The sequence below is a fragment of the Melospiza melodia genome, chromosome 25 (assembly GCF_035770615.1).
Source record: "Melospiza melodia melodia isolate bMelMel2 chromosome 25, bMelMel2.pri, whole genome shotgun sequence".
NCBI classification, from domain to species: domain Eukaryota; kingdom Metazoa; phylum Chordata; class Aves; order Passeriformes; family Passerellidae; genus Melospiza; species Melospiza melodia.
This window is the reverse complement of record NC_086218.1, coordinates 3,449,578-3,470,531: the sequence shown is the minus strand read 5'-3', so window position 1 is coordinate 3,470,531 and position 20,954 is coordinate 3,449,578.

The following is a 20,954-nucleotide window of genomic DNA, read 5'->3' as shown; positions in this document are numbered from 1 at the left end:
AATTCCTCAGTTGTCTTTTAATACACAAGGACTGGAGGGCAGCACCGAGTTGGCCTCTGTACTCACCCCTAAGATACACTGACTATGGGTAGAAGCCACATAGGCACGGTAGATGGGAGTCAAAACCATGCCAGACCTCTGGGATTCCCTTTTGTCCGTTCCAAATAACTGTGTCTAGGGAAAACCTGAGATTTTTTTTCTCCTGTTCCCACGGTCCTTGCCCACATCAACAGATGCTGGTATGACTCATTCAAGAGAGAGAGAAAATTTTTGACTTAATTGTTCAAGCAAAATGACTTCTAGAAAAAGAAAAGGGGGGGGGGTGTTACAGATGAGTGATTCTGTGGTTGATTCTCACAATTAAGGGGCGAATATTAAATATATGTTAAGAGAACTAGATGTTTAGTTATCCTTTCGCTCCCCCTTGCATTGTTATCACAGGATGGCCTCAGTATTCAGGGCATTTGGGAGGGTCAGCTTGTTACAATGGCAGCACCTGACCTCCAATCAAGGTGTAAGACAGTGATCTCCACCACTGGACAGTGAAGAAGGAGTCGATTGACAAGACTTTGTGAGGGGTTGGAGGTATAAAAGACAGACCATCCATTTTGGTGATAAGTACATGGTGACTGAATCATTTGCTCCTGGTGCTGTATTCATTTCTTTATTCAGTCTTCTGTTGTATTTTGATAAGGTCTTAATAAAGCATTTAAATTTTTGTAAGTGAAAATCATTTCTCACATGGGGTTGGGGAATGTGAGGCAAGGTTTTCCACACTGGGTCAGCTATCAAGGTATAATTTCTCTGACCTGGCCAGACCTCCTTAGGAGAGACCCTGTATCAATATCAATCACAGAATGCTGCAATCACCTCTTGTATAATAAGAGCAGCAATAAAAAACACCCTTTAAGATAGGATTACATATTTCTTAGAAGCTCTATGAAATATTTCTCCATAGCTGTAAAAAGAAATATTCATAATGAACTGCTCCAGACCAGAGGAAAATTAAGGCAGAGCCATGGTTTGTCAGGACTTGCTTGATCCTAATAAGCCCTGTGGTGCATTTGGAGCTCAGCCCTAGAAGTTCGGGCTCAGGAGGAGATTGCAGAAACCTTTCCAGGAGTCAAAGTCAGAAGAAAACCCAAAGTGTCTCAAAGCATGAATGTGTTCCTCTGAGGCCCATCCCCAACACAAGCTCCTTGGAGGAGACAATTGGAGGCCAGGATGGCACAAAAACTTCTCAGAGATTCAGAGTGGAAAGGAAAATCCAAAGTACCTTAAAAAACTTGAGTATCTCAAAGTATTAATGAGCCCCACTGAGTGTCAGTACAAAGCTCTCAAGGGACTCATTAAATCAGAAAATTGGGGCCATGGTTGCACAAAACTCTCCCAGAGTCTGTATCAAAAGGGCGACACTAAATACGTTAAAATAACTGAAATACCTTGAAGCATTAATGAGCCCACTAAGTGTCATTACTGATAAAGGCTCTCAAGGGACTAATTAAAGCAGGTAATTGGAGGCTGTGAATGCATAATCTTTTTCACAGAGTATGTATCAAAAGGGAAACACTGAGTACCATAAAAAACCGAAGTACCTTGAAGCAATAATGAGTCCCACTGAGTGTTGGTACAGACAAAGCCTCTCCAGGGACTAATTACAGCAGAGAGTTGGAGGCCATGATTGTAGAAACCTCTCAGAGACTCCAAGGCAAAGGCCAAACCCAAAGTCCTTTGAAAAAACTGCAGTCCCTGGGAGCATTAAGGAGCCCACCCAGGGCCATTCCTGAGAAATGCTCCCCATGGACTCCTTCCAGCAGATCCTTGAGGCCACTTGGATTTGGGCTAGGGGGCGATGCTGAGGGCAGGACAAGGGGCTAACAGTGCCCAGCCTGGCTGGGGCTGTGCCAGGAGGCCCCAGTGCCTCAGGACAAGGTATCTCCACACAGCCCTTGGTGGCACAGACCCTGCTGCTGTGCCCCAGGGCACCAAGACTTGGATTCTCTTTGTCCCCACCTGTCATCACTGCCTCCAGTTCTCTGCTCTGCCTGGGGCCTGGAGACACGTTCTCAGTTGTGTCCCTCACTGGGACCCATTAAAAGTCCAAGAAAGTTTGGAGTTGGATTCTGCCTTGGAGTTCTGGAGAGGTTTCTTCAGCTGCCTCTAAGGGACTGATGTTCAGGGCCTGAGCACAAAGCCCCAGAGGCTCATTAAAGTCCTTGTGCTGTGTCTGTGCTGCTGAGATGGGCTGGGCTCCCAGCACAGAGACAGCTCCCGGTAACCAAAGAAAGCTTCAAAAGCATATTTCTCTTGATGAGGAGCTCTTCTGCCAGCCCAGCAGGGCTGGGACACTGCCTGCAGCCACCCCGGGCACAGCACAGAAGCACAGAGAGCTTCAATCAGTCAGGGCTGGGAAGGTGCTGAGAATTTCCTGGAGCAGAATCACTGCCAGCCCTTGGCACAGGAACCTCTGGCTGCAGGACAATGCAGCTGCAGCTCCTGGAGCCATCTCCTAAAGCTGGAACATCCCAATGCCTACAGACCCTGTGAGTACATTCTCTGATTTTCTCTTGTGCAGAGCAGCCAGGGGTGCCCATGACTGTCCTGCAGAGCAGGGTCCTGCAGCCCAGGGCGCTGTGCTGGGGCAGAGACTCTGCTGCCTGCCAGGGACAGCTCTCAGCCAGCCCTGGCAGCTGCTCCCACTGCTGGGGGACAATATCTGGGTGGATGGATACTGCTGGTAAGGCTTGGAAATGTTCTTGTGTGGTGAGGATGCTGTATTTTTCAGGACTGCTTCCAGCATGACATTTAACTGCAGAACATTTCCAATTACATTATACTGGGAGCACAGATAGTCAGGGGCTGTATAAAAGTGAAAATCCTGCTTTTTGAATCTACTGCTCTGGGTTGCCTGGATGGGAAATTGCACATAGATATTCATCTCTCAGTTCAGGCTGAGGAAAATAAATACCTTTTGTCTCAGTTCTGATTAAACTCGGCAGTGACAGAAATCAGCACCAGGCCCCTCACAGGCAGTATCAGTGTTGTTTTTCCAGCCTCCTCAGGGTTGCTCCGACTTTGCCATCAGAGCCTGCAGACCCAGAGCTGCCCCAGGGCAGTGCCTGAGCGGGGAGGTGTCTGCAGGGCAGAGATGAGCCCCCAGAGCTGGGATGGGGTCTGGCAGCACTGACAGGGCCCAACCCTGGGCACGGGGAAGAAGCTGCTGGCAGGGACTGCTCCAAGCAGCAGAGCCAGGGGCAGGCAGTGGGGGAAAAGTGTCCCCAGGCTGTGCTGGGATATTTAAAGTTGTGCTGTGCTGGGATATTTAAAGTTGTGTCCAAACATAAATATTTCATGATTACTTTTTCTACAGGTCCCCTTGCCAAAACATAAATATTTCATGATTACTTTTTCTACAGGTCCCCTTGCCAAGACAGGACAAATGTCCAACAGCAGCTCCATCAGGGAATTCCTCCTGCTGGCATTGGCAGACACGCGGCAGCTGCAGCTCCTGCACTTCTGCCTCTTGCTGGGCATCTCCCTGACTGCCCTCATGAGCAACAGCCTCATCATCAGTGCTGTAGCCTGCGGCCACCACCTGCACACACCCATGTTCTTCTTCCTGCTCAACCTGGCCCTCACTGACCTGGGCTGCATATGCATCACTGTCCCCAAAGCCATGCACAATTCCCTCTGGGACACCAGGAACATCTCCTACACAGGATGTGCCACACAACTCTTTCTGATTTATTTCTCCCTTGGATCACAGTTTTATCTCCTGACCATCATGTGCTACGACCGCTACGTGTCCATCTGCAAACCCCTGCACTACAGGACCCTCCTGGGAAGCAGAGCTTGTGCCCACATGGCAGCAGCTGCCTGGGCCAGTGCCTGTCTCACTGCTCTGCTGCACACAGCCAATACATTTTCCCTGTCTCTTTGCCATGGCAATGCCATGGGTCAGTTCTTTTGTGAAATCCCCCAGATCCTCAAGCTCTCCTGCTCCAAATTCTACCTCAGGGAACTGGGGGTCATTACTATTAGTTCCTGTTTAGCATTTGGTTGTTTCATGTTCACTGTTTTCTCCTATGTGCAGATCTTCAGGGCAGTGCTGAGGATCCCCTCTGAGCATGGACGGCACAAAGCCTTTTCCACCCGCCTCCCTCACCTGGCTGTGGTCGCTCTGTTCCTCAGCACTGTTATCTTTGCTCACCTGAAGCCCCCCTCCATGTTCTCCCCATCCCTGAATGTGGCCCTGTCAGTTCTGTACTCAGTGCTGCCTCCAGCCCTGAACCCCCTCATCTACGGCCTGAGGAACCAGGAGCTCAAGGCTGCAGTGTGGACATTGACGAATGGATGCTGTCAGGAACATTAAACTGCTGGCTAATTTCTGCAAACTTGTAATAAAAGTCATCTTTGATACTTCTTGTTGGTTTCATTTTGGAGGTTCTTTTCTTTTGCAATACTTTTATTAATCTTGTCCATTAAGAAATGTCATTCTTTCTGCTATCATTAATTTAGTTTATCTCCACCTGCCCTGTGGGCACAGACTGTGTCAATGAGGGACTGCGCTCTCAGTGGCTTAAAATTAACTAAGAGATGTCCCAGCAGAGTTTTCTGCAGAGATGCCCTTTTGTTGCCTTCTCTGCTGCTGCAGCAGCAATGTCTGTGTGCAGAGCTGGGGGCAGATCAGTGCTGACACAGCAGCTGTGCCCAACAGCAGCAGCACTTGCTGTTGCCAGTGCTGCTGCCGTGGCCCTGCACCGCTGCCCTGGTGGCCCTGGTGTTGCTGCAGGGCCTGAGTGCTCTCAGGGCTGGGCACAGTCCTGGGGGTGGCAGTGCCGGGGCTGCAGCAGGGACAGGCCATGGGCACTGCTGGGGCAGCGCTGACGCCTCAGGCCAGGCCCTGGGGGCTCCAGGTTCCTTGCCCAGGCTCTCTCAAGAACACACCCAGGCCAATGCTCGGCACAGAAAAGCCCCATGAGCAGCCCCAGGTTGGTCGTGGGCAGGCTGGGGGCAAACAGCATGGTTGGGTCTCTGCAAGGGTCCTGGGGGAGATGGGAAGGAGAAGCAGAGCAGGGGCTGATCCAACCCCAGTGCGCTGCACAGCCCAGGGCAGCGTCCCAGAGCGTCCTGATGGAGCTGCCAACAACGTCCCCCCTCTGCAGCCCTGGCCTCTCCCCCAGCTCATACAGGTGCCCCATCCTTGCAGGCACAGACACAGCAGCACTGGCTCAGGAGCCCCTGTTTGCATTGCACAGAGCAGGGGGAGCATCCCCCCATGCTGTTGGTGTGGGGACATGAACATGAGGGAGCACAAATGCCATCAGCCCCTGGGGCCAGCTAGCGCTTGGGGACACCAGGGAAACCCCTCAGCTTTGTCCTGGCCTCTGCACTCAGCCAGAAATTTGTTTCCATCAGCTGGGAGTTTCCTGTCCCACTGCAGACACTGTTGCTCAGAGCCAGGGCTGTCTGGTAGCCACCCCCAAACTGCCCTGAGCATTTCCTTGGCTTCACCTTTGCTTTCTTTCCTCTTCCTGATACAAATTTCTTCCTAATGCCCAGCCCAGTTCCCTGCCCTGCAAACAGCCCATTTCTGTTTGCCCTTTCCTGTCTGGCCCCATTCCCCATTGCAGTTCCTGACTTGGCACCATGGAAACATCCCTTAGGGAGCAGGATCATCCTACAAGTGCTGCAGGAATTGTCTGCAGGCTCCTGCAGTGCCTGGTGCTGCTCCCTTGCCAGAGGCACCCCAGGCCAGGGGGGCACATCTGGGCTGCTGTGTCTGGCTCTGGGGCTCCCTGTTCTGGGCAATGAGGAGAAGCTGCAGAGGCTCTGCAGGACTGACAGATTGGGCTTTGGGGCTGGCAGGAGAAGCTGAGGGACCTGGGCTGCTGGAGCTTCTGCAGAGGAGGCTCAGGGCTCATCCTGCAAATGCTCCAAGGGTGGTTTCAGAGAATCCCAGAATCAGCAGGGGTGGAACATGCCATGGAGATCATCAAGTCTACCCTGTGCCCTTACACCGCCTTGTCTCCCCTGGGCTTCCTTCAGGATAAACAACCCAGCTCCCTCAGCTGCGTTTCAAAGCTCTTTTTCTCCAGACCCCTCCCCAGCCTTGTTGCCCTTCTCTGGACACACTCCGGCCCCTCCATGTCCTTCCTAAATTGGGGGCCCAGAAGTGGACACAGCACTCGAGGTGCTGCCCAACCAGTGCTGAGTGCAGGGGAATCCCTGCCCTGCTCCTGCTGGCCACACATCATTCCTGATCCAGGCCAGGAGCCATTGGCCTTCTTGGCCCCCTGGGCACACTGCTGGCTCATGTCCAGCCTGCTGTCCATCAGTCCCTGCAGGTCCCTTTCTGCCTGGCTGCTGTCCAGCCCCTCTGTCCTCAGCCTGTAGCACTGCAGGGGTTGTTGTGGCCAAAGTGCAGGACCCGGCACTTGGACTTTTTAAACCTCACCTTGTTGGATTTGGGCCCTGGATCCAGCCTGTCCAGGGCCCTGTGCAGAGCCCTCCTACCCTCCAGCAGATCTACACTCACACCGAGCTTGGTGTCATCTGCAAATTTTGTGATTTTCTATTATTTTTCACGCATGTGATAATCATTTCCCCAAAATCTTTAGCATATTCCCCCTCCCTTTAATCCATGTGCTCTTCTGTCCTGGAGGTCTCTCTGGTGGTCCCTGGTGGTTGTGGACCCCAATATTCCAGTGAGCCTGGCTGAGCTGGCAGGACACTGAGGCTGCTGAACGTCCAGTTCCCTTCTCACACAATGGGCATAGTGTGGTTTCCATAGGCCTGGGCTTTGGAGAACAAGCTCCAGGTGTCAGCTCAGCTGGTGGAGGCTATTTATGATCTGGTAGTCACAGAGTTGGCTGTGACATCACAGAGTGGGTTATGTGAAGTCATTGAGCAGCTATGACATAATTGACTGTCTCTGTGACATCACAGAGCCAGCTGTGACATCACAGTGCAGATTATGACATCACACACTCTGGTATGATATCAGAGACCAGCTATGTGACATTAGATAATGGGCTGTGACATCACAGAGCAGGGTGTGACATCCTAGAGCAGGCTGTGACATCCCAGAGGGGCTGTGTGACATCCCAGCAGGGCTGTGTCAGGTCACTGCGTTGGTCACTCCACCCCAGCTCCCCCTCACAGTTTCTCCAACAAGTCCAATGCTTTTCATGCCCAGCGGGGTCCCTGTCCCCCGGGATCCCCCCAGTCCACCTGGAGCCACCGCCTCCACCAAAGGATGTTCCACAGGATCCACCCCAGAGCCTAACATGGGGACAAGGAGCCAGGACTGTATGACCAGGACATCAAGGACGGGGATTATCCAGGTCACTGTGGCCTGGGTTGGGTTTCCCAGGGCAGGAAAGATGTCTGGCAGCTGGAGCAGGGTCTGGGAAGGGCCTCCAAGGTGGGGCTGGAGCCCTTGGGCTGTGAGCAGAGGCTGAGGGAGCTGGGCTGGTCCAGCCTGGAGCAGGGAAGGCTGAGGGGCTCCTCATGCCAGCCTGGCAGTGCCACAAAGGAGGGGATGGAGAACACAGAGCCAGGCTCTTCACCTGGGGGCTGGGGGGGAGACAAAAGCCAATGGGTGGGAGGGGAAAGAGGGGAGATCAGCCAGGGCATGAGCAGATGAAATGAGTCAGGTTTGTTTCAGCATTTCCTCAACACCAAGAGCAGCCTGACCTCCCTTCTCCATTCACCACTGACAGCTTTGCAAATCAGGAATTGTTCGAGCTGTTCTGTCCTTACTCCAGGATGACAATCCTGATACAAGAACTTAATTGTGTTTATATCTATCACAGAACCATGTTTGTATGAAATAAATTTTAGTATGGAAATCACTTGTGAATGATGGACTCATCAGACACTGCCGGGACATTGCACATGGCTCAGGGAAGAGTTTGTAATTGTGTGATAGGTATTTTAATTGTGTGATTTTTATTAAATTGTATCCTGTTCAACTCTTGTCTGTTGGTTAGGTCCAGTGTGGGCTGGAGCGAGCTCAGATTTGCACAAGGCTGCTCTGAGTGCCAGGGCTTGGATGGGGAAATGGTGGGGTGGGGGCAGGGACAGAGTCTGATTTATTGTCAACCATGAGTGTCTTGATTTCCATATCCATTCAAAGGGCATGAGGAGGAACTTGGATTCAGTGTCAATTGGAGATAGCACATGTCAATGAATTAGTAGTGAAAAAAACATTACAGGACCTAAAAAAATATTTTCTTGCTGTCTTTTTAATCCAGGGTATTCACATTGAATAGGCTTCTGAAATCTGACCAATCAGATTTGAACACTTAAATCAAATTATTCCCAGAGGCTTGGCTTGTTAAGGTGTTCTGAATGTTAATGAGCCCTGGGACACTGAATTCCTGCACTGAAGAGCTGAAGGCTGAACAAGCCTCTGGAGCAGTCAAATTCAGCAGCAGCCTCCAAGTTGCTGAGGATGTCAGCAGCCCCCTATAGGCTATCCCTGCCCAGAGACCGTGGGAGAATGGGCAGACAAGGAGAGTGTCCCTGGGGCTGGGGCAGCACAACTCAGAGGCACCAGCAGCTCCAGCTGGGAAATGGAGTGTGGAATGTGGCTGGGAAAGCCCTGCCTGGGCTGTGTCAAGCAGGACACACAAGCCCTGACTGCCATTCCCCAAAAAACTCCCTCAATGAGACATTTAAAAGGAATTACAATTATTTGTGTACTCTGAGTTGGATGTACTGGAGAAATACCAACAAGAGATTCTTAGGAGCTCAAAACAACTAAACAGTCTTTATTGCGAACTTTAAAAAAACAGAGAAACTTTGGCAAAAGGTTTAATACAACATTCAATCAACAGAAAACACTTCTCAAAGCATTACCTTGGCCCATTCAACTTCACAAACTCTAAGCCTGTTCAATGTAATGTTAATCAAAATTTGAAAGAGGAGGGAATTAGAAAGAGAGAAAGACATAAAAGGTACAGAGGAGCACACATAGAGCCACCAACTCCTGGATTCCAGCAGTGTTCAGATGGACATTCCAAGAGGAGGTAGGGCCAAGATGTGTGCTTTCCTTGTGGTCAGCCTTCAATACCCCTTGGTCTCCCTGGGCCCTTCCCCCAGCTGGGACTTGGGGTCATTTGGTCCTTCAGGAGCTGGGCTGGGAGCTGCAGAGGTGGCTGCGGAGCATTGCCTTTGCTGTGCCAGGGACTGGTAGCCACTGCTGGGCTGGGATAGAGGCTCTGGGGGGATTGGGATACAGGGCAGGGCAGTGCTGGGGTTCCAGGGCAGGGCAAGGCTGGACCTGCCCCTTCTTCCTCCCCCACACGTGAAATATTTGCAGCCAACAGTCTCCTCCAGTCTGTCACAATCGGGAATGTTGGAGGTGGAACCCCAATTCTGGCCTTGTGCACCTGGACTAGAAGGACAGTTCTTTTCCATGGGAAGGAAAGCACAGAACCCCAGTGTTTGGAAGGCAGGTGAGAGCCTCACTGGGCCAAGGGCAGCTAGACTTGTCAGTAATGGCAGATTTTGTCTGGGAACAGTGTTTGAATACAGGGAATTTTGGAGGTGGAAGCCCAGTCTCAGCCATGGGTTCCTGGAGAAGCAGGACAGTTCTTTCCCAAAGGAAGGAGAGCACGGAGGCTTCCCCAGGGTTTTGTGGATAGAAGAGACATGACCTTTGTGAAACCACTGCCAGCCAGACTTGTCCTGGCAATATTGCTATGGGAACAATCCCTGGATATAAGGAAATTTGGAGGTGAAATCACAATTCTGGCCATGGGTACCTGGAGGAGAAGGACAGTTCTTTCCCATTGGGAAGGAAAGCACAGAGCCCCAGTGTTTCCTTAGCAGATAAGAGGCGACCCTCAACATGCCAAGGTCAGTTGGACCAGTCAGGCAGTCCATGGGAGGCCAAACCAGTCAGACATGCTCTGTGTCCCCTTGGTTTTAAGAGGCCCCATAATTTCACAATGGTGCCTTGATTCCATGGGGTCCAGCAGCGTCATAATGGACCCTTGGTTCAGTGGAGTCGCACAATGTCAAAGTGGCCCCCAGGTTCCAGAAGGCCCCAAGTGTCACAGTGGTCCCAATGATTCCATGAGGCCTTGCAGCATCACAATGGTCTCTGTGGTTCCACAGGTCCCACAATGTCATGTGACTCTTCTGTTCCATGATCCTGCAATGTCACAATGGACCTTTGGACCTTGGGGGTGAGCGGTATCACAGTGGTGTCCTTTGGCTTCCCAGTGTCACAATGGACCATTGATGACAGGAGGTGTCACCCTGGAGCTTTGGTTCCATGCAGCCCTGCAGTGTCACAATGAACCCTTGGTTCAATGGGGTTTCACAATGTCACCATGGCCCCTTGGTTCCATGCATCCCTGCAGTGTCACAATGGTCCCCCTTCGTTTCTTAATGTCACAATGGACCACTGATGACACAAGGCCCTGCAATGTCACAATGGACCTTTGGTTCCAGGCAGCCCTGAGTGTCACAAAGGCCTCCTGGTTTCACGAGGCCCCACAGTATGACAATGGTCCTCTTGGTTCTGTGGGGACCCCCAGGGTCACAGTGGTCTCACTGGTTCCATGAGGCCTCACAGTGTCGCAATGCTTTGCTTATTCCATGAGGCCTCATAGCGTCACAATGGTATCCATGATTCCACGAGTACTCTCATTATCACAATGGCCCCTTGGTTCCATGAGGCCATGAAGTCTCTAAATGCTGTCTCCATGGTTCCATGAGGCCTTGCAACATCACAGTGGACTTTTGGATCCATGGGGTCTCACTGTGTCACAATGGCCTCTTGGTTCCATTGTTACGAACTGGAGAACCAGAAGATGGTGCGCATGGATCTTGTGTTAGTGCCTTTATTATCCTCTGGTTCCAGGATGTTTTCTTCTGTATCTCTCCCTTTAAGATGCTGCAAACTAACCAAATTGCTAAGAATACAATTAGTAAGATTATCACACTCTCAATGATAGATTTAATCCATGAACTCACATTCCACCCTAATCCTTTAAAGATTTTTCCTAACCAGCTTGTAGCCAAATCCTTTTGCTCTTCTTGTGCTTCATGCTCTATTTGTTTCAACTGATTTATGTCATATCCTACATCTGCAGTTACATTTGGGATATGAATGCAGCAATGATCAACTTGTCCCTTTAAAAATCCACATACTCCATGCTCTTTCAGGAGTAACATATCTAGGGCTAATCGATTATGTAAAGTCATTTTTGTGGTGGCTTGTAATTGTATATTTAATTCTTTAAATCCTTCCCGGATGACTTTTGCCAGTCTATCTACCTGACCTGTAAGTTTGTACAGCATGTCTCTACTCTGATAGTTTGCTATAGGACCAAGCAATGACTCCAGGGCCCATCCAAATTTCACTCCACTAGAGGGTTCTTGCCAAGTGTCATCTGGATTTTCATTGTCTAGAACTTCTCGTCTTGCTCTTATCTGCAGAAGTTCATGTTTTCCATTAAATGGGGACTTTTTCCAAATTGGACATAAGGTTGGGAGGCCTAAAGTAATCTCCTTTACTTTCCTGTCTACAGGCAGATGTGTTGTCCAGGTACCATCACTTGTTGCCCATACAAATTGTCCTGGACCTCGGACTGTAACCTTGGTACACCCTATAATTACTCTGTAATTCACTCTGCCTTGTTTATGTTTGATCCCTCTGCAAGAACAACCAATTTGTAGGGCTATTTCCAGGGGTGGCAACTGTTTTATCTCTTCATCATCTAAAGTGCAGTCGTAAGTTTTATTACATGCCCACCAATTTACTTTGTCTGCCCTCGTTCTGCTACTAGTGTCAGTGTTCATTATTGCTGGATCTGTTTCATTCTCGGGGCCTTCCCACTTAATACACCAAGGGGTGTTTGGCATATATTGGAATCTATGAAGAATACTCACAGACCACACACTGTCCCAAGGTTCTATCTGATCTTTCTTATCCTTGGCCTCACATTCCCATACCAGAGTGGTTTCTGTAACTTGCCTTGATTCGAGTACCTGTTTACATGTAATTGTTTTGTTCTTTTGTATTTCAGGTAGTTTGGATGTTATGATTCCCCAATTTACTGGGTCTCCTGCTGCCTTTGGTATTGGCAGACAGGCAGTTATTCGGCTGGTGTTTTGCATTTTGGCAAAATCTTTGACTAATCCGATCATTACATTCTCAGCCTGAACTGCATTAGAAACCTTTATCACCTGTGTTTCTGTTTGTACCTCTCTCTTCATTCTAGAATGAAGAGTGGTTAGTTGATCACTTTGCATTCCACATCCCAAAGATATTAATGACCATAACGTTAGCACAATTACTGATAGCATTCTGAAAGCAATTAAACACGTCTTATCTGCAGCCTTTTTTCATTCCAGAGTTTACACAGTCCGTGTTCCAGGATGGACTTTCTTCACTCGGGTACAGTGAATCCAGGGGTCCACGCTGGCTACTTTGACTGCTGTAAACGTGGTCTGTAGTACCTGATGGGGTCCACTCCACTTTTCTTTCAGCGGTTCCTCGTTCCAGTTCTTGATGTACACCTTGTCTCCTGGATGTATGTTATGAACTGGGTTCTCGAGAGTCAGTGGTCTATTCCACACGAGGATACTCCGGAGCTGAGCTAAAGTTTTCCGGAGAGACAGAACATAATTATACACTTCCTGCTTTCCTGTGATGTGTACATTAGGGTTAGGCTCAGGAGATTCATATGGTTTCCCATTTAATATCTCATAAGGACTGACTGACATCCCACTCCTAGTCTTTATCCGAATCCTCAACAGTGCTATTGGCAAAGCCTGGGGCCACTGCAATTTGGCTTCTTGGCATATTTTACTGATTTGCCTTTTTAGTGTCTGATTCATCCTCTCTACCTGTCCACTTGACTGGGGTCTCCACGGTGTGTGGAGGTCCCAAGTTATCCCCAGCAATCTACTTACCTCTCTTACTACTGTAGCTATGAAATGGGGTCCCCTATCTGATGACGCACCTAGGGGTACCCCGAATCTGGGAATAATTTCTCATAGTAACCACTTAACTGTTTCCTTTGCTTGGTTCGTGTGACAGGGAAGGGCTTCTGGCCACCCAGAGAATGTGTCAACCCCCACTAACAGGTATTTGTATCCTCGGGTTCTTGGTAGTTCTACAAAATCTACCTGCCAATAGTCTCCTGGCTCTATTCCTATCCGAATTCTTCTAGCCGTGCCTGTCGCCTGGCCACTGGATTGTTTTTCAAGCAGATATCACATTTTGACATGACTGATTTTGCCATTGTTAACATCCGTACTGAAATTAAACTCCGCTTTAGCAATTTTACCAATGCCTCTGCTCCCCAGTGACATTTGTTATGTTTAATTTGTAGAACTTCTCTCATTATCAAGGGGGGGTACCACTCTTTGTCCTTGTGCAGTCACATACCAGCCCCTTTTGTTCTAAGACAGTGGTTACCATGTGTGGTACATAGACATCTATGTGCCTTCCCATAGTAAATTTCCTGGCTTCTTGTATCAGGATCACAGTAGCTGTGACTGCCCGCAGACATGGGGGCCACCCGGCACTTATGTTGTCGAGTTGTTTGGAAAAGTAGCCCACTGGCCTTTTCCAGCTTCCCAGACATTGGGTCAGGACTCCTAGTGCTAGGTGCAACCTTTTATGTACAAACAGCTGAAAATCTTTAGACAGATCAGGTAACCTTAATGCTGGAGCAGTTGCCAGTGCTTCCTTTAATTTTAGGAAGGCTTTTTTCTGTGGTTTGCCCCCGGTGAATGGCTGCATCTTCTGAGTTTCATACAGGGGTTTCGCAATCAATACATAGTCCATGATCCACAAGTGACAGCATCCTGCCATCCCGAGGAAGACTCGCAGCTCATGTAAATTCTGGGGCTCTAGAATAGCACAAATAGCTTGGACATGGTTAGTACCTAGTTTTTGTTGCCCTTGTGAAATTTAAATCTCAATGGTTACTGTCAGTGGAAGGGAACCAGGACATCAGTTTGATCATCACAGGCTCAATTTTATTGATCAGTACAGCGGGTTAAATACAGTTAATAATGAGCTTCATACATATTGCAAAAGTTGAGCTCAGGATTGGTCAGCTTACATATCAGCACCTACGCCTACTTCTACATTCCTATGGTTCTACTTTTGATACTTTCTACATATTCTTAGGATATATTCAGGACTAATCTCAACTCCCTATCCTCATGTTGCAGCAAGGTCGCTGCTGACTCTTCCTTTCAGCTTGCTGACTGCTGACTTTTCTCCTTCAGCTTAACCAGTGGCATTATATCAGTGTGGCCTTTCTCAGCTAACCAATTATTAATAATGCTCTCCACATTTCCCCCGTTTTCTTCTTGTGCAAGGAGATTAGTTTGCCATGTTTTTGCTATTGTATGGCTGACCATGTTTTGGATACAGTTAAAGATACAAGGCAAAATAAGCAAAAACAGTAAAATCACACCCAGCAGTCCTATAGCATAGATCACAAGGTTCCTCAGCCACGGTCCGAGTCCTAAGCCTTTAAGCCATTCGTCAATTCCTAAACCGTTTTCTTCCTTAAGTTTGTGAAGTCCCTGTTGCAGTTCTTTTATCTTAGTGTGAATGGACACTGAATGATCAGACATATTCATGCAACACATTCCCTCGAACTCTTCACATCCATGCCCTTGTGCTAAGAGCAAAAAATCTACAGCAGCTCTATTCTGCAAAACAGCATGGTTAACACTTTGCACATCTGCAGTTAACATGTCTAGAATTTGTGATGTCTTGTTCAGCTCATCCCTTGCCCAGCATCCTAATTGTTTTGCTAAATTCATGGCTTTATTGGCAGATCCTCCTGGTAAGATAGTTGAAACCACCACCTGTTTGAATGTGCCCCAAAACCGTGGATCTCCTATCTTGCTGCAGTCTAAGTCATGTATGCTACGTTTTCTCCTGTTTGAATTTTGACTCAGCTGCATTAGCAAGGACACATTAGGATGAAACAATGACAATTTTCCCAAAAAACAGGGTCCACCCTGTGGTTTAGCTGGTATACCATTCCATGCCCTGTCTCCACAAATCAAAAATATTCCTGTGGGTAATTTCATTGGTGCTGTGATATTTGTGCCGTTACATTGACTGTAATGCTGTGGAGAGAATTAACTCACATTCAGGGATGAATCTAGGGTGGCCCATGTTTCTTTAGGTTGGTTTAAATTCTGAGCACCTGAAAGTTTGAAGCTAAACCATCCACCAGCTGTAGTGTTAGATATGCTGGCATTTGTACTTCCAAAAAGATCCAATTCTTCAGGAGGAGAATGCAAAGAGGTGTTAAGAGATTGGATTAGTAAGCATTGACGATAGCCATCACTCTGACCTGCAGTATACCCTTGTTGCACCGGCAGTGTGATGTTTGACATGTTAGACATACATAAGGTTTGATTGTTTATCAAACTACAAAATTCTCCAGGAGACCACACCGGAAGTCCCACCAGGCATGTTCGAAATGGGTTAGTGACTCCTCCAAGACTAAGACAAAGTGATGATTGGTTAGTTTGATTAGCAAGTGTCACCCATAAATTTTCTCTTGGTTGACTAAAGTGTGTTATTCCTACTGCTTCACTTGCTACAGCATTAAGCAGTATAATAAGAACAAACCTCATTTTTCTTTCTGCTTGCTTTGCTTCTCCTTTTCTTCCTTCTGCTTACGTTGTTTTTCCTTTCTTCGCTGTCTTTTCCCTGGTTTGCTAGATTGTCTATTGTAAGGTTGAGTCAATTTTTGAATATACTGATCTAATTCTAAATCAGCATCCTTGCTCACAGGTATAGCATGAGGTAAGTTTGAAGGCAAATCAGCTTTACAGCGAGCTGCTATGATGCGTGAGGCTTTAGTAATTTCAAATATTCTAAGGTTTTCCTGTAACTTCCACCTAAGATATGCTATAATCACTTGTTCTGCACTCTCAAAGAGCTGTAATCCTGTCCGTCCTGGCAGGCCAGTACTTTGTTCAAGAGCTCTAACCCAGATATGATTTCGAATCCACTTTCCAAAACAAGATGTACACCATAAATATCCCAATGACCTCTGTGAATACCAATAAACCTGATTACAATCTGCACAATGCAAAGCTACCCATGCAGAGCATTTATCTTTATCCTTTTTGCAAACATAACAAGGAAGCGAATGTAAGTAAGGACCAGTATAAAATTCTGGTTCTTCAATCCAAAGCAACCAATTCAATGGTGGTGATCGCAAAGCCTCTTCAGCCTTTTTACTATATGAGGCTAACAGCTCAAGGTCTTTCTTTAACACAAGGCATATCTTATTTCGTAATCGTAGTTCTTGTTTGTTATCCTCCTCAACAACTATATCTTCCTGAGGGTCCCACAACAGTAAAATTGTTCTAATCATAGAAAATTAATTAGCAATCACTGATACCCCTATTCAAATGAGACCATTCCCTTTTTTGCCTTCTTTTTCTTATCTGTCTTCAATCTTGCTGCTCCTAATTTCACTGGTCCTGCCACTTTCAAACTTAATTTTTGCAACTTATCAATGCTGCAATCTAATGCTCTATCAGGATCCCCTTGGAAGGGTCCTACAACTGAATGCTGTGTTAAAGGCACTAATTTCCTACACCTTATAGAAACTATACGTGATTTACTTTGAACCTTAATTCTATTTACAATACATTGTATTTCCCATCGATAATAAGCAAGAACCTTCTGTTCAGGAGACTCATAAAGATTTAAAGCTATATATGCATTTTGCCCCGTTTGTCTCCTTAATTCATCTTGCCAGCTTTTTCCCCACGTATGCTCGTGTTCACAAGTATGACACCACAAATCCCGTAATAATGATTGTTCTATCCAAAAAGTTCTTTTACAACCCCCACAACGTAGAGCTATCCAGGCAGCACAATGTGGATTGTGACAGTCAAGGCAATGTAGTTTCGCTGGATCTGTTAAATGAAAAGTTGATAATGAGTCAATGAAACCAATCAACTCCTGGGCCGTCCGGTAGTGACGTGTCAGTGCTCTGTCCACCGCTTCCGAGTACCCCTTCAATTGAAACAGTAGTGGTTGTAGGACTAGAAGCAGTTTCTTCCCCAGTCGCTCCTTGTCCTCCTCCGTAAGGCGATCCACCAGAGGCTGCATCAAAAACAGGTTTAGTCCACTTAGCAGGCACCCACAAAGGCCCTGTAGGTGAGGAAACACAAAGATACCCCCGACCCCAATATAATACTTTTGCAGGTTTTTCCCATAATCCTGTACTCGGGTTCTTATACTTAACCCAAACCTCTGTTTCCTTAGTATTTTCCTGACCTAACCTCGGATGATGTTTCATTGCAGGGGGGGTATCATCTTCCCCAAAAACGCATAAATGATTAATCACATATAAAACCTTAGCCAAACATGCTTGTGGATCTGTCAAATCTTGATGTTTTTCAATATATTGCTTAAGGGTACCGTTTGCTCTTTCCACTATTGCCTGTCCAGTAGAAGAGTGTGGAATACCTGTTACGTGCTTAACAGACCACTGATTCAAAAATTTCCGGACCCTAGCACTTACATAACCTCGACCATTATCCGTTTTGATACTCTTTGGAACTCCCATAACAGCGAAACAACTTAACAGATGTCTGATAACCTGTATAGCTTTCTGTCCTGCCTGAGCTGTAGCCCATATGTAATGACTATATGTATCTATGGTGACGTGCACATGCTTGACTTTACCGAATCTAGCTACGTGTGTAACATCCATTTGCCATTTCTCATTTATTTCTAAACCTCGAGGATTAACCCCGATGCCTAGACCTATCCCACCATTATGATAACTACATGTTGGACATGCTCTGACAATGGCCTTGGCTTGTGACAAACTCAGCTCAAAGTGTTTTGCTAAACCTCTTGCATTTTGATGATATCTACTATGTGCTTCTCTGGCCAATGTGTGCTTGTCAATAGGACAAGAATTATCAATGGGTAGGGTAACCAATTTATCTGCACGTTCATTCCCTTCTCCTAAACCTTCAGACCACTTATGGCTCCTAATATGAATCACAGAATATGCTGCATTTCTTTCTCGTAAAGCCTTCCTTAACTGTATCAGTAACTCATACAATCGTTTATTATTCACTTCCTTAATTGCTGCTTCCTCTATTCGTTTGACTACTCCTGCAACATACATAGAGTCTGTGACCACATTTAAAGGCTCCTGTAAGTTGGACACCGCCCATACTACTGCTAACAATTCCAAAGTTTGTAAGCTATCTGCAGGGTCTGCTGTGAGGAGTTGATGCTTCCATTGTCCTTTTTCTTGCCAGGTAACAGCAGCACGCCTTGATTTCTTTCCTGCATCTGTAAAAACTGTAATAGCTCCTTCTATGGGGTTTTCTTCTCTCAAAGGTCGAGTGATCCAGTTCCATTCTGTCATCCATTGCAAAACTCTAAGCACTAATTTACTAGTCTCTACTTTAGCAGGTGACATCAATAATGCTTCTTGTAAATTCTTTGAATTTATCAAGTACCAGTCCAAGGTTTCTTTTTCCATAGGCAATCTAATAGTAGCAGGTTCTCTACCATCCACTTCAAGAATTCTGAGATGCCCCTTTTTGATTAATGCAGCCGATTGTTCAATTTTTGAAGATATTGTTTTCTTATGCTGTAGTGGTGGTGATAACCATTCCAACACCCGTATCTCCCCCGTTTTCTTTTGCAACTGAGAGAGAGCACCAAGCAAGTGGCAAGGGCTATTCCAAATAGTAAGGTCAATGGGGTGGTTGAGTTGTCGACGAGACACATACCCTTGCTGTACACAGTTACTAATTTGCTGCAAGGCAAGATGATGCTCCTTTGTCAGGTGTACAGGAGTAGTAGGGTCCACACCTTTTAACAAAGGCCGTAGGGCTTCTAATAAGTGATTTGGTATTCCCACAATAGGCTTCAGCCACTGTAAGTCTCCCAGCAACTTCTGTGCATCATGTAGAGTTTTAATGTCCAATTGTAATTCCAATTTTTGTGGTATCACTATTTGATCCGTCAAAGTCCATCCCAAATATTTCCAGGGCTTTGTAGTCTGAATTTTCTCTGCAGCAATAACAAGTGAATATGCAGCAAGAGTATTTATAATGGTGTTAATCTGTAAAGAGGAGAATGGCTGTTGCTGTGCAAACAAAATATCGTCCATGTAATGATATATTATAGTTGCTGGCCATTTACGACGTAGTGGCTGTAATGCAGCATCAACATAAAGCTGACATAAAGTGGGAGAGTTGCGCATGCCCTGCGGAAGAGATGTCCATTCAAATCTTTTATCTGGTTCCCCACGATTTATTGCTGGTAAAGTAAAAGCAAATCTCTTCATGTCATCAGGATGCAGCCCAATAGTGAAAAAACAATCCTTTAGATCAATAATTAAAAGTGGCCAGTGTTCTGGAATCATAGCTGGATTTGGAAGACCAGGCTGTAAGGCCCCCATTGGTTCCATTTGGTCATTTACAGCCCTCAAATCATGTATCAAACGATATTTCCCTGATTTCTTTTTGATTACAAAAATAGGTGTATTCCAAGGGCTTGTGGATAGTCAAAGGTGTCCCTTTGTATATTGCTCCTGTACCAATTCATGGGCATGCATAAGACTCTCCCCTTTTAATGGCCATTGCTTAACCATCACCGGTGTATCCGTTTTCCAGGTGAGTGGAATGGGGAAAGTCCAAGCAATGGCAATTACCCCAAAGGGTGCTGATTAGTTAACACCACTCCCAATTGTGTTAAAATGTCCCTTCCAATTAAGCAGGAAACTGTAGGAGGCAGTTGAACAATTGAAAACACAGCAGATATTTGTTGATTCTCAATGCACACAGACAAAGACGGCGATCTACTTGCCAATGTAAATCCTCCTACTCCTGTGAGCATGTTTGATGAGGGAAATAGAGGCCAATGTTGTGGCCATGCTTCTGGAGAAATGATGCTAGTATCTGCTCCTGTATCCAATAATCCATAAAGGGGTATGCTTTGATGCCCATAGGTAATGTCAACCTTTTGCTTTGGTCTATTTTGTAAATCCACAGTTAAAAGTGTAACACTAGTAGAGCCAAAACCTTTTTCATCCCGTGCTTGCCCAGTAAATGATTGTATTCCTGATGTCATTTGTGACAGTGGTACCAATTGTGCAATGCGTTGTCCTTTTGTAATTTTAATGGGAGGATAAAGGGTGTAAGCCATAATTTGTATTTCCCCTGTAAAGTCCGCATCGATAACACCAGGCAAAACGAATAATCCCAACATAGTTATAGAGGAACGTCCCAGCAATAATGCTCCACATGTTTGTCCATTTAGTATAAGAGGACCCTTTATTCCAGTGGGTATCTTCTCAGGCTGGTTTGTCATTAGTGTGACGTCTACTGCTGCTGATAAGTCCAAGCTGAGGCTCCCGGTTGTTGCGGGTTGCAGACAGGAGGTGGCAGCGATGTCACGGCAGCAGCTGGTGTCTCCGATGTCACGGCGGCAACTTGTGTCTGGGCGCAGCCCCCGAGATGCGCGCTCTGCGGATGGTTTCCCGACCGGCGCCTACAAGCCGTAGTGTTGTGGGAGCTGGATCGGCAGTGTTGACACCATACGCCAGTTGCTCGGCACGTTCGGCGTGTATGTCCTTCGTTGCCGCATTGGTAACACTTGAGGAATGGCTTCGAAACTCCTTGAGTGAATGCCAGTGAGCCGCTTCGGAGAGGAGCAAGAGCAGCTAGCACCTGATTTTGAGTGGACTCTGCTTGCTTTTGCAACCCCAATCCTAATTCCTTTAAGGCTTCTGCTATAAACGCCTGTGAAGCTGTTGGCATTAATGCCATTCGCTCTAATGCTTCCTCAATAGTCCAATTTGCCCCTAAAGTAGCTAATACTCTTTGGGTTGCTGGATTGCTATTTTGCAAGGCACACTGCTTCAATAGCGCCCCCTTCATGTAATCTGCCACACCAG